The following is a 14,032-nucleotide window of genomic DNA, read 5'->3' on the forward strand; positions in this document are numbered from 1 at the left end:
ACCTGTAGCAGAAACTCAGATATGGCGAGAAGGGCTCATTATGAATAACAAAGAAGACATCTCTATATTTTAGAACATTCCTAGGGCTTTAGGAAGCCTGTAATAGTACCAGAAACAAAGGCTATACATTTTATTATACCCACTTGGACATGGAATGTATAGTCTGACAAGGACAGGCCAAGGCTAGGTTACAAATTCTACTGTGAGTGGATCTAAAACTCCACTTTCTGAAACAGTACACTTAAGTCCACCTAGTGATCTTGCTCCTATTTCTCTCCTTGCCTAAAACTTGGATCATTTTTTCCACAGCTGCTTAAAACCCTCTCCTCATCAACTATTCTGCAGGGTTCAGCTTCAGCTCATCTCCTACATAAACCTTCTTTTCCTGACTTCCCAATCCTTGTCACTCTTACTTCCCATTCCCTTCTCTGAATTTCTATGTCACTTGGAATCTGTGACACAAGTTTGGTTAATATTTTATTGTTCCAACTGGATCATATTTCTGTGTATCTGGTGTCAAGTAAGATAGCACACTTTTATCAGGATAAATTGATGAAAATTTCATAGAAAATTTATTTTCAAAAGTAAAGACAAGATACAGAGAAACCAACAGAAAACCAGTGCTAACAATAGCCTGATTCCAGTTCTTAGGATTGAAGTGATGGGGGCAGGAGCAGCTGACAGGACTGGAAGGAGAGAATTGTACAGACACAGCTCCCTTGACAGGATCTGTGAATTCTGCTAAAGAAAAATCAGATTCAGATTATACCACAGTGGGAACTAGGTGAATAAATATCCCAAACCCACCATCTCATTTCCTACTAGGGTTCTGCATTGGCTGAACCAAATCAAAAGCCATGGGCAAATGAGCCCATTGATGAATCCCATGCAGCTCAGTCCCCTGAGGCAGACAGAAGTTGGAGAGTAGTCTAGAAGTGCAATATAACTGAAAGCAGCTTAATCAATAATCATTGACATATGGATCCTGAGGCCAATAGCTATTTCCCAAGTCTAGATAGGCAAATCCCCCTATATTGGGTCACAAAGACTCTCTTCTATGGCTGCCATGCCCCAGTGCCCCATCTTTCTGCCTGGAATATTGGAAAGATGCTCACCAAATGTTCACCTTGAAACATTGCTGTTTTGATCTCTCTATTGACTGGCATTTAGCAAAAAGAACAAAGGAGCTAAGGGACTATAGGAGATTCAAAGAGCTACACCCAGTGGATAGGGAATAGAATAAGACTTTTTTCTTTCACTTTCCATTCTTCAGTTTTTCCTAAATCATTTAACACAGTACCTCCAGTCACCAAGTTACTTAAGCCAGAAGGGTTGTGTTATGTTGCCTCCTTCCTCCTGTCTATCCTCTGCTATACACCTGTACCAAATCCTACAGGCTCTCCCTTGCTCTTGAGTATGCATGGAATCTTCCTACTCCTCAAACCACCAGCATCTCTCACTGAACTACTTACCGATCCCTCTGCTTATTTTCTTTGTTCCTTACAAATAATTTTCCACACTGCTGGCAGAATGACCATTTTAAAATGTGAATCCAATCCTGCATTCTTCTTCTTAAATCCTTTCACCAACTTCCCAATGCATTTAGAATCAAACCCAAATTCCTTCCTCTGTCTACAAGACTCTACGTAATCAGGCTCTGCCCTCCTTCTTCGGACTAAGCAGCCTGACATCTCACAACTCCCTTCGCTCAATCCTTGACCTACCAAGTTTACTGCTGCCTGAGAAGCTTCTTTATAGGTGCTCTCCCTTCTTCCTGGAATGTTCTTCCTGAGGAACATGCATGCTGACTATTTCACTTGACTCAGGTTTCAATTCAAATGTTACCTCTTTGGAGAAGCCTTTCTTGATTGTCTCAAGTAAAATAACTGCCCTCCTTATCATCCTCAAATCTCACTCCATTAGAATGATTTCATTCTTCCCAAACCTATATATATCCTTCAGAATATAATATCTGAAATTACATTATTTATTATCTACACTTTTCTCCACTAGGATAAAAATTGCTCGTTATCACCAGTCCTCACTGCCTAAACAAAGGCTGGTACATAATAGTTGCTCAACAAATGTATTTTCCCCCAAATGAGTGGATGAATGAATAAAAGAAGTCATGAATAAAACACAATTCTCTCTTTCTCTCACTAAAGACTCTTTAATTCAATTAAATAAGCAGCTATCTCATAACTTGATATATTAGCTGCTTATATAAACAAAATTTATTTGCAAGATTTACTGCAAGATTTATTTTTCTCTCCAAATTCACTGAAAGATTTTGAAGGCTGGAGAATAGATTTCATATAACTTTTCATACCTCACGGTTTCCAGTACATTACATGCAAACTAGAAGTTGCTGGGTAAATAATTGCAGAAAGAATAAATGGAAGAATAGAATGGGAGGTTATGAAGAAACAAAGTACCATTTGTTTCATATGATAACAAGCTCAGCATCCAAAATGAACAGCTCCCGCCAAGAGCAGCACATCCTCTTATGGAAATAACCTTCTCTATGTTTAATACTCTATCCCTGGTGTTCCTCATTTCTTGAAAGCTTAGTCCTTGCACAAAATCCAAAGAAATAAAGAGGCACAACATAAGCCCTCAGAGAAGCTTGGTTAAAGAGTGAGAAACAGAGGTAAGTAGCGGATATGATTTAAGACAGGTACTTCAGACTCCATAAATTTTCTCAGTCAGCATTAGAACTGCTTAATATTTTACACAGCATTGCTTGCCTAGGTGTGACATCTAGAAAATCTCATAAATGTATAAGTTTTCTCTTTAGATTTGTTTTTTCTCCTGGCATCAGGGATGGTTTTTGTCCACACTGTCTATATTTCCCACCCTCCCTTTTTGCTCATTTATCCCTATTATAAATATCTCCACTTTTCCTAGATTACAGTTAAGAAATCAATCCTAGATCATTATCTTCCTGTCTTTTTTTGAAGTAATACAAGCATACTTTATTTTATTGTGCTTTGCTTCACTGTACTTCGAAGATAGTATGGGGGTTTTTGTTTATTTTTACAAATCAAAGGTTTGTGGCAACCCTGAAAACTAGAAAGTCCATTAGCGCCATTTTTTCAACAGTCTCTGCTCACTTCATGTCTCTGTGTCACATTTTGGTAATCCTTGCAATATTTCAAAAACTCTAATTACTTGTTATGGTGATCTGTGATCAGTTATCTTTGGTGCTGCTACTGTAATCGTAGGGAGCACCATGAACTATGCTCATGTTAAGACAGCAATGTTAAGTGATAAATGCTGTGTGTGTTCTGACTGTTCCACTGACTATAGTCCCTACATTTTTGTCTCTCTCTTCAGGCCTCCCTATTCTCCGAGACATGATATATTGAAATTAGAACAATTAATAACTTTGCAATGGCCTCTAAGTGTTCAAGTGAAGAAAGAGTCACAAGTTTCTCATTTTAAATCAAAAGCCGGAAATTGATTAAATTTAGTGAGTAAGGCATGTCAAAAGCTGAGACAAGCCAAAACTTGGGTGTCTTGTGCCCAACAGTTAGCCCAGTTGTAAATACAAAGGAAAAATTCTTGAAGGAAACTAGAAGTATGACTCCAATGACCACACAATGTTAAGAAAGTGAAACAACCTTATTGTTGTTATGGGTAAAGTCTGAGTGGTCTGGATAGAGGATCAAATCAACCACAATATTCCCTTAAGCCAAAGTGTACTGCAGAGCAAGGCCTTAACTCTGCAATTCTAAGAAGGCTGAGAGAGTTGAGAAGTTGCAGAAGGAAAGTTTGAAATTAGAGATTGGTTCATGATTTTTTTTTTTAAAGGCATCTGCTAACAGAAAATGCAGGATAAAGCAGCCAGTGCTGATGAAGAGGCTGCAGCAAGTTAAACAGAATATCTAGCTAAGACCAGTAATGAAGGTAGCTACACTCAACAACAGATTTCAATGGAGAGCAGTCTTATGTTGGGAGATGATGTCATCTGGGACTTTCATAACTAGAGAGGAGAAGTCAGTGCCTGGCTTCAAAGCTTCAAAGGACAGGCAGACTCTGTTGTTTGGGGCTAATGCATCTGGTGACTTGAGCTGAAGCCAATGCTCACTTACATTCAAAAAAATCTTAGAGATGAAGCCAATGCTCACTTACATTCAAAAAAATCTTAGAGTAGATGCTAAATCTACTCTGTCTATGCCCTATAAATATAATAACAAAGCTAAACAACACATCTGTTTACAACATGGTTTACTGAACATTTTAAGCACGTTGATGAAACCTACTGCTTGAAAAAACATTATTTTCAAAATACTACTGCTCATTGGTAATGATAAAAATTGGTTATCCAAGAGCTCTGATGAAGATGTACAAAGAGAGTAGTGTTATTTTCATGCCTGCTAACACAATATCTTTGCAGCCCCAGAGATCAAGGAGTAATCTCAGCTTTCAAGTCTTATATAGCTACCATAGATAATGATTCCTCTGATGGGCAAAGTCAGTTGAAATACCTTCTGGGAAGGATTCACCATTCTAGATGCCATCAAAAACATTTGTCATTCGTAAGAACAAGCCAAAATATCAACATTAACAGGAGTTTGGAAGAAGTTGATTTCAACTCTCATGGATGACTTTGAAGGGTTCAAGTCCTTAATGAAAGAAGTGACTGCAGATATGGTGGAAAATAGCAAAGGCCTAGAGTTGGAAGTGGCCCCTGAAGGTGTGACTAAATTGTTCATGATAAAATTTTAATAGATAATAAGTTATTTCTTGTGAGTGAGCAAAAAAAAAAAATTACAACTTACTGAAAATTCAGATGATGATGAGCATTTTTTAGTAATTATAGAATGTACACTTTTTAGACATAATGCTATTGCATACTTGATATCCTACAGTATTGTGTAAACATACTTTTGTGTTTACCTAAAACAAAAAAAAATTATGTTTACATAAAAATAAGAAATTCATTTGATGAGCTTTATTCTAATATTCACTTTATTTCAGTGGTCTGGAACTGAACACTCAAAATGTGGGCAAATTGAGTTTACAACACAAAGAAAATTCCTTTGGCACATTTATACTCCCTGCCCATGTCATGGATATAAGGAGATTTCAAACTAGATTTTAATATAATACCACATTCCAGTTTGCAAACATGAGACCAGTTTTATTTTTTCTACTCAGCTCATATTCAGTACTTTCCTTATGTTCCATGTTGGTTCATTTCTAAATATCTTAGATATGTTGTGGGTGGGGGATGGGTAGCTAAATAGGATACAGTTCTGTTTCCTACTGGACATCAAGTTCCTTTGAGAAGGGATCAATTTCTGCATATTTTATACACATCTTATATGGATCCCAAGTTGGATACATAACAGATACAAATAGTTTCATTAACATTTTGTTACATGTACATACTTTTCCAATTTACCTCAATTCCACTTCAAGCTTCCATGTGTTAGGCTTGGCAGTATCCATTAGCAGTCATGTTCTAGGCACTGACTTTACCCTCTGAGGTCCTGACAGGACTAGGAGGGATAAAAAGTCCAGGGAGTGGAGGAAACACTTCTGGTCATCAATCCAAGCCCTCTGTAAATACCAAAGGCTGTCAGCTCTGTTACCCTTATAACCCTCATTGCTAGGCTGGGTTCAGGCACCCTTCTACTGTTCCCAAGATTACAGTACTTGGACTTAGGCTTTTTGTTCTTTCACCAGGCCAAAACATCTGCCCAGTATTCTGCTCAGCCCTGAAAGTGCTACATGCAATCAGGTTATATGCCTCTATCACTAACAGAACCAAAAAATTCCAGGTCTCTTTTTCAATCTTCTGTTGGTTTCAAGAGATTAGACTATACTTGAACACCTCCCCAATAATCCAGTCCCCACTCATCCCTAACTAAAATGAACTGGACTAGGTGGTTTGCAACTGGTGGCATCTATTTTATAATAAGTATTTGGTAATTCATGATTCACTATCTTGATTAAAATTCACAGCCTACTTCTTCATTCATTTCAAAAAAAAAAAAAAAGAAATATGTAATGTCCTATTTGTACTATAGAGGAAAAATACCTTATGATAAAATAATGTTTCTATATGTCAATGCCACAATACAATTTCACTAGATAATACCAGGAAAGACTCTGATAAGTATATCACCACAAAGAATCCTTATGACTTAACAGCCACAAGTGTAGACTGATACAACTGTACTGTATTGACTGACAAATACCTCCAGCATAATTTTAGTCAGTAGTATAGTAATGATAACATTCTAAAGAAAACACACGTAAATCCTTCCTCAATTTCCACAATATTCCCCTGTGTAATAAAGAATCTGATCTCAGCCCAAAGACAGGGTTGGCCTATTTGTACCCAGTTCTACCTTTAAACCCTTGAATTTTCCTAAGTGGAGTACTTTTGTTATTCATGGTGGGACCCCATGGACATACCTGACAGTTTATGCTAAGAAGATGACTTAGGGGTGCCTGGGTGGCTCAGTCAGTTAAAGCCTCTGCCTTCAGCTCGGGTGATGATCCCAGGGTTCTGGGATCAAGCCCCACATCTGCTCAGCAGGGAGCCTGCTCCCTCCTCTCTTTCTCTCTCTGCCTACCTCTCTGCCTACTTGTGATCTGTCTGTCAAATGAATAAATAAAATCTTTAAAAAAGAAGAAGAAGAAGAAGCTTAAGATGGGGAAGATCTATTCCAGAAGGACCAACCATATGAATAGAGGATTGAGCCACAGGATATCAGCTAGACCTCTGGGAAAAGGAATATAAATGGAGACTAAGTTCAATTACATATAGTCAATGATTCAGTGAATCATGTCTACATAGTAAAACCCCATTAAAAAACCTCTGGAGGGAAGACTGGGTGGCTCAGTCAGTTAAGCGTCTGCCTTTGGCTCAGGTCATGATCCCAGAGTCCTGGGATTGAGTGCCACATCTGGCTTTCTGCTTATTGGGGAGCCTCCTTCTCCCCCTCCCCCTGCCAACTGCTCTGTCTACTTGTGCTCTATCAAATAAATAAAATCTTTAAAAAAAATAAAAAGACTACAGATATTGAAACTCAAATGAGTTTTTCAGGTTCACCAATATTTTGTGCATATTGTCACACATCAATGGGTAATGCATACTAAAATCATGGGAGCTTTGAACTTGGAACCCTCTCTAACTTTACCCTATATGAAGCTCCTTTTTTGGCTGGTTCTAATTTATATTATTCTGCTACAATAAAACTTAGAAATAAAACTACAGTAAAACTTATGCCACTTTATGGAGTTCTGTGAGTTGTTCTATCAAATTATTGAACCTGAGGAGTGTGTGGGGACTCCTGAATTTGTAGCCCACCAGTCTGAAATGAGGATAGTCTTGAAAACCCCTGAACTTGTGGCTGCCATATGAAATACAGGCAGGAGAGTAGTCTTGTGGAGACTTTTCCCTCAGAATGTATAGTTTGTCTAATTCTTTAGATTATATTTTCAGAAAATTCAAGAAATATTAAAAGTCATTAAAAATATTTTGTTTTTTTGTCTGCTTCTGATATTAGCAGCCTATGTTTGTTTTAGAAATAAACTCTATTGCTGAAAATAACCACAAAAAAATTGAAAACCGTTAGTTGGATGGCACAGAGAGGTATTGTGTCAGTGTCAAATTATGAAGCCAAGATCCAAGAGAGGAAGGAAGTTCAGGGAATGACTCCAGCATCTGGGGCCACTTTCCTCCTCAAGTTAATTGCCAATTTAGAAAGAAGAGGCTGAGAAGCTGAGAAACCAAGTAGAGCTTTCAGTAAACTCATATAACTAAGTGGCAGAAATTGGAGTGCTAATCTCCACAAAGATCAGGAGCCCTGTACAATACTGTAAACTTGCCATTGGGATGTCAGAGGAGAATATGAATATGAATTCATAGGAATATAAGTGAATCAGAAATAGGTTAGCTTTATCAGGGACTGAAAGACAGATTTCAATGAGTATAAACTTTGATAAAAGTCAATCTGGGATATCTAGTATAGAGTACTCTAGCTGCCTGTCACCATCACCACCAGCACACCACCCCCTCAAATAACATAAACCAGAACCTCACCTTAATCTACTCTTTTTCATACATCATTTTTGGCACTCAACACAAAATAACCAGGTATATAGAAGATAAGACATGACCACCAAGAGAAAACCAAGAGAAAAACAGAATAGGAACAGACTCATAGGGAATCAAAATAATAGAGTCATCAAAAAAAGAAGCCTAAATTATTTATTATTGCTCTATTCCAGTAATTAAAGAACAAAATTGATAACGTTGGCAAAGAAATAAAATTATAAAATGAAGTTAAATCAAATGCTTCAAGTAAAACAGAAATATATAAAAAAAACTGAAATTAATAACTCAAATAATGGCTGAGCAGAGACGTAGAAAATTGAAAGACAGCTCAGAAGAAAAATATTCTGACTAAAGTAAAAAAGAGGGTTAAAAATGGAAAATATGGAATAGAACATTCATGATACAGTGATAGGGCTACATGCTTACAACTGAAATCCAGGAAAGAACAGAGATAAGATAAAATGGCAAGAAGCAATATTTCAAGAGATAATAGCTAAGAATTTTCCAAAACTTAAATTAAAAGATAGAATTACTACACGTGTCAAATTTGTAGTCAAAGTTCAGACATTATTACCAACCTCAAGAAGGATAACAAGACTGATGAAAATAACACAAAAATCAAAGTACACTGCTAAAAGTCAAAAAGAAAAAGAAAATCTTAAAAGCATATAGATATAGAGGATTTATTACTTTCAAAGGAGCAATAACTGACCTCTTGAAAGAAAGAAGGAAGGAAAGAAAGAAGGAAAAAAAGAGAGGAAGGGAAGGAAGTGGGGGGGAGAGAAAATAAAGCAAAATAAAAGCCAAAAGCCAATGGAGTGATTAATATCTTCAAGGTAGTGGAAAAAAAAATCTGACAATCTAAAATTCTATATCCAGTGAAGAAAAACTAATGTCTCAAAAACAAAGGTAAAGTAAATAAATTTTCAGAGAATCAATAATTGATAGAATCTGTCACTTTCACATGCATCATAAACAAAATATTGAAAGCATAAGGAAAATGATCCACCTTAGAAGAAATTAAGAACACTGGACAGGGTAAATATACAGGCAAGTTGATAGAGATAGAGTGATAGAGACAGACAGAAATACAGATGATAAACAGAGATATAAAATACTATACTTGGGGCGCCTGGGTGGCTCAGTGGGTTAAGCCTCTGCCTTCGGCTCAGGTCATGATCTCAGGGTCCTGGGATCCAGCCCTGCATCAGGCTTTCCACTGGGTGGGGATCCTGCTTCCTAGCCCCCCCTCACTCTCTGCCTGCCTCTCTGCCTACTTGTGATCTCTCTCTGTCCAATATATAAATAAAATCTTTTAAAAAAATAAAATAAAATACTATACTTGGGGAAATTGTAAATGATATAAAAATAATGGAAAAATGAGTATATTCTTTTAATTTTATTAAAATTTTCATTTTAATTCTAGTATAGTTAATATACAGTGCTATCTTAGTTTCAGGTGTACAATATAGTCATTTAACAAACCTATACATTACTCAGTGCTCATCATAACAAGTGTAACCTCCCTTTACCTATTTCAACCGTCCCCTCCCACCCATCCTCACTCTGGTGACCACCAATTTGTTCTCTATTGTCAAGAATCTATTCCTTGGTTTGCCTCTCTCTCTCTTTTGTCCTTTTTTTATTTGTTTTGTTTCTTAAATTCCACATATGAATGAAATCATATGGTTTTTGTCTTTCTTTGATTGACTTTTATTTCACTTAGCATAATACTCTCTATTTTCATCCATGTCTTTGCAAATGGCAAGATTTACATTATTGTTTATGGATGAAATATATATATATAATATATATATTCCATTATATATGTATATAATATTCCATTATATTCATATATACTTTCCATACACACACACACACACACACACACACATATATGTCCCACATCTTCTTTATCCATTCATTTATCACTGGATATTTGGGCTACTTCCATAATCTGGCTACTGTAAATAATGCTACAATAAACATAAGGTTTATTGTATATTGTATATGTATATTGCACATAAGCGTGCATATATCCTTTCAAATTAGTGTTTCTGTATTCTTTGAGTACATACCTAGCAGTGCAATTACTGGATTGTAGGGTAGTTCTTTTTTTAATGTTCCGAGGAATCTCCATACTGTTTTCCACAGTGGTTGCATCAGTTAGCCTTCCCACCATAACTGCATGAGGATTCCTTTTTCTCTAAATCCTCACCAACCCTTGTTGTTTCCTATGAGAGGAGTGTATTTGGAGTGAAAGGACTCCAAGGTCCTTGCACAGTCTCAAGAATGAAAAAGTACTAACTTATACTAGAGTTTAATAAGATAATACATAAGTCCTTGGCTATTTTTAGAAAAGGCTAAAAAAAGAAAGAAAGAAAAAACATAAGAGCCAACAAGTTTGTAGATTTAAATCCCAATACATATGTAATTACATTGAATATATATGATCTAAACATTCCAATTAAAGAAGAGTTTATAAGATTAAAAAAACAAGGTTCAGTTCACCAGGAAAATCTAACAACCAAAATTTCTATGCACCTAAAAACAGTCAGCCTTTATAGTTAAAATCAAGGGGGGTTCTAGACACTAGGCAGGCTTTTTGCTTTTATTTATTTATTTTTAATCAATGGAACATTTGGAAATTATACAGGACAATTTTTTATTTTTGTAAGACTGTCCTGCCCATTTCCAAATATATAGCATTCTTCCATTAAATGTCAAAAATACTATAACATACTAGCCAAATACCCACTAAGGAACAGTACTAAATCCATTATTAGCCTAGACCACCAGAACAGAAAAACAGAAAGTTGTTGTCGTGTAGTACCAAAAAAAATGGTAACTGCAACCTGGGACAGGGAAGCCTCAGAAATCAAGAATTCAAGGTGCTTCCCGTTCATCCTGTAAAATAGAAGGGGAAAATTAAATTTCCCTCTCCTCAGTTGACAATTACATAGACAATGAAAGACACACACACACACACACACACACACCACTTAATTTCTCATAATGTTTCACAGATTATGGTCAAATGATTAAGAGAAAGCCTCCTAAGAATTCTAAAAGACTAAGGTTTTCCTCAATCAAAAATCACTAAAATATAGGAGAGAAAAAAATTTTTTAAAGGTTTTTTTATTTATTTGACAGAGAGAGAGAAAGAGAGGGAATATAAACAGGAGGAGTGGGAGAGGGGGAAGCAGACCTCCTGCTGAGAAGGGAGCCAAATGCGGGGCTCCATCCCAGGACCCTGGCTGGGATCATGACCTGAGTCGAAGGCAGACATTTAACAAATGAGCCACCCAGATGCCCCAAATATATGTTTCAATTCAAACCCAGAAGGATGGCTTCTCTCAAAAAAGCCAAGTAAGGGGAGTCCATAGAGAATGGGATACTTCCAAGAAGGGAAGTATGCATCTTTGGCCTTAACTTGGTGAGACTCTTTAGAACCACCATGGCATCAATCGAAGGCAGAATGGATGGAATCTACTTGGAGAAAAGGTTTTTGGAAGAGCTTCACATATTAGCCCTGGAGTCTGGGGGCATATGTGAACATGTGTCTATGTCTTTTTATTGCTCTGAAGAAGGCTGAGGACAGGAAGAAGGAAAAGGAGGTGGGGGTGCCACTCTAATCTCCAATTGCCTGTGGGATAAGTCAAAAGAATTTCTCAGTGGTTTATGGGACTGATACTAAAGGGGAACAGTGCTTAATAATGATAAGGGACCAGGAGGGTTACCCAAGGAGCCGTGGGTTAGGGGAAGTTATGATCCAGCAGGAGTGGCATAGGGGTCAAGGACCAGATTAAAGGAAGAACAAGCCAGTATTCTGTGACAGGGTCATTCGATGATATGAAGGGCCAGAGTGAAACTAGACCCTTCTCACCATAAACGATAAAAACCATCTGTGCATGAGTCTTCCCCTTGGAGAAGCCAACAAACCTTCATAGACACAGATCATACTAGAGACCTCTATCATTTCCACACCTCTGACTAGGTGGCCAAATTTAGAAGAAGATCTCAGCCTCCCCAATCTCTTTGCCCAACCCTCAATTTGGAGGAAAACAGACCCAGAGTTGGGCAAGTATAGAAACAGGAGACCATCTTCTTCACCTCACCAGAAGTCTCTCAGAGCCACAAGTTGAAGTCTTTGCTGTGGGAAGGTAAGGAAAGAAGAGCAGATGGGATTTAAACTGGACTGAATAAATTTTAATCATTTAAAGTGACCATGAAGTTTTGGAATCTGCTACCCCAGCTGGAAGGGCACTGAGACAGCAAATGTTGAAAGTAGTATTTGGAGAAATAAAGGCTATTTCATGTTTGAAACTCCACTAAAATAAACCCCTCAATAAACTGGTTGATAGCTGCCTAGTAGCAAAAGTGAGATAGATACCCAGACATGAATCATTCCATCCAAATGCCTGGACATTTCCATCTCTCACTTTCTCCTTAGGCCTAAATAATCTTCCCATATTTACACTCCACATAATTTTCAAAGAAAGGCCACATCTTTAGCAGGACCTAAGGAGGACCCACCTTTTCCTTTCTTTTTCCCCTCGTTATCTGAAGAGAAGTCTTTAGACCAAAACTCCAAGACAACAAAGCAGATGAGTTGGCAGCATCTTACAGCAGCCCTGTAACCGACATCAATTTGGAGCTGTGAGGTCACCAGATGGGATGACCTTGGGCCATTCCAACACAGGCAAGGTTGGGCTGGGACTGCCTGTCCATCAACCTGGCTTTCTCCCTTCCTGAATGCTTAGAGTGCTGAGAGTTGCCTTGCCAGTGGGGAACAATTGCATTACCATAAACCTCCAATTAGAGAGCCTCAAGGCAAGCTGATCTGATCCCTTTACAAGAGCTGCTTATGGAGGCCAAGTTCTGCCCCAGATCTGCATAGTCACTCACTCAGAAGATACAGGAAACAACAGAAGAGAGATTTAGAGAAAGAATTCAGTCCAGTAAGTTTGGTACCTGAGGGTTGCACATAGACCCACTTCTGTGTGTGCAGTAAGAATTAGTAAATAGTAAACAGACCACTATCCAGTTTTAACAAGCTGACTGCAAAGACACTGGTTCTCCCCTTTCTAACATCATTTTTTGGCTCTGGATATTCTGTGTCATCTGAGATGTTTTCAGTTCAGATGTTACTAGAAAAATCCCGGAAAGATTTGTCTGAGGACAGCCTAGCCTCCAGATGACTAATCACACCTCTGTGATTATGCATCACTTTCATAGTAAGGACAAAGCTAATATTGTGAATACAATATCCACTGGAATAAATACACACAAGCACTTCTTTAAAGTTAAACTTAAGTTTCCTTTTCTAGTTTGAAGATACTTGATTCCAAATCTTGGATTCTAACACATAATAAGCAAGAAGTCTAGTTTATTTGTTTGTTTGTTATTAATTTTTTTAAGGGCTTTATTTATTTGACACAGAGAGAGTACAGGCATGGAGAGCAGCAGACAGAGGGAGAGGGAGAAGCAGGCTCTCCACTGAGCCGGATATGGGGTTTGATCCAGGACCCTGGGATCATGACCCGAGCCAAAGGCAGACACTTAACTAACTGGGCCACCCAGGCCCAAAATAAGAGCTCTAGTTTTTAAGTGTTAAACATCACACACACCTGAATACACTTTCAGTAAGGAAACCAGTGCAATACATAAAAAAATATGAGACGGTAAAGAATGAACAATAGTCCTAACATATGTCACTGAAAATAACAAACTATCTGAATTTTGACCAGGTAGTAGAAACTGATCTATGTAAGGGTTAACATCAGCATTTTCTTCTTTTTATTCCATTAAGTCCAAATATACCTGAATGCAACGGTTAATCTAGAATAGTCAAGAACTATGAAATTCCAGCTTTTATTAAATGTGAATGAATGATATAAATCTTCTGTGAGCCCAGGGTCACTTTGATCCTTTTAGTGGCTCATAAAGCAGCAT

The sequence above is a fragment of the Mustela nigripes genome, chromosome 8, assembly GCF_022355385.1.
Source record: "Mustela nigripes isolate SB6536 chromosome 8, MUSNIG.SB6536, whole genome shotgun sequence".
Classification (NCBI taxonomy): domain Eukaryota; kingdom Metazoa; phylum Chordata; class Mammalia; order Carnivora; family Mustelidae; genus Mustela; species Mustela nigripes.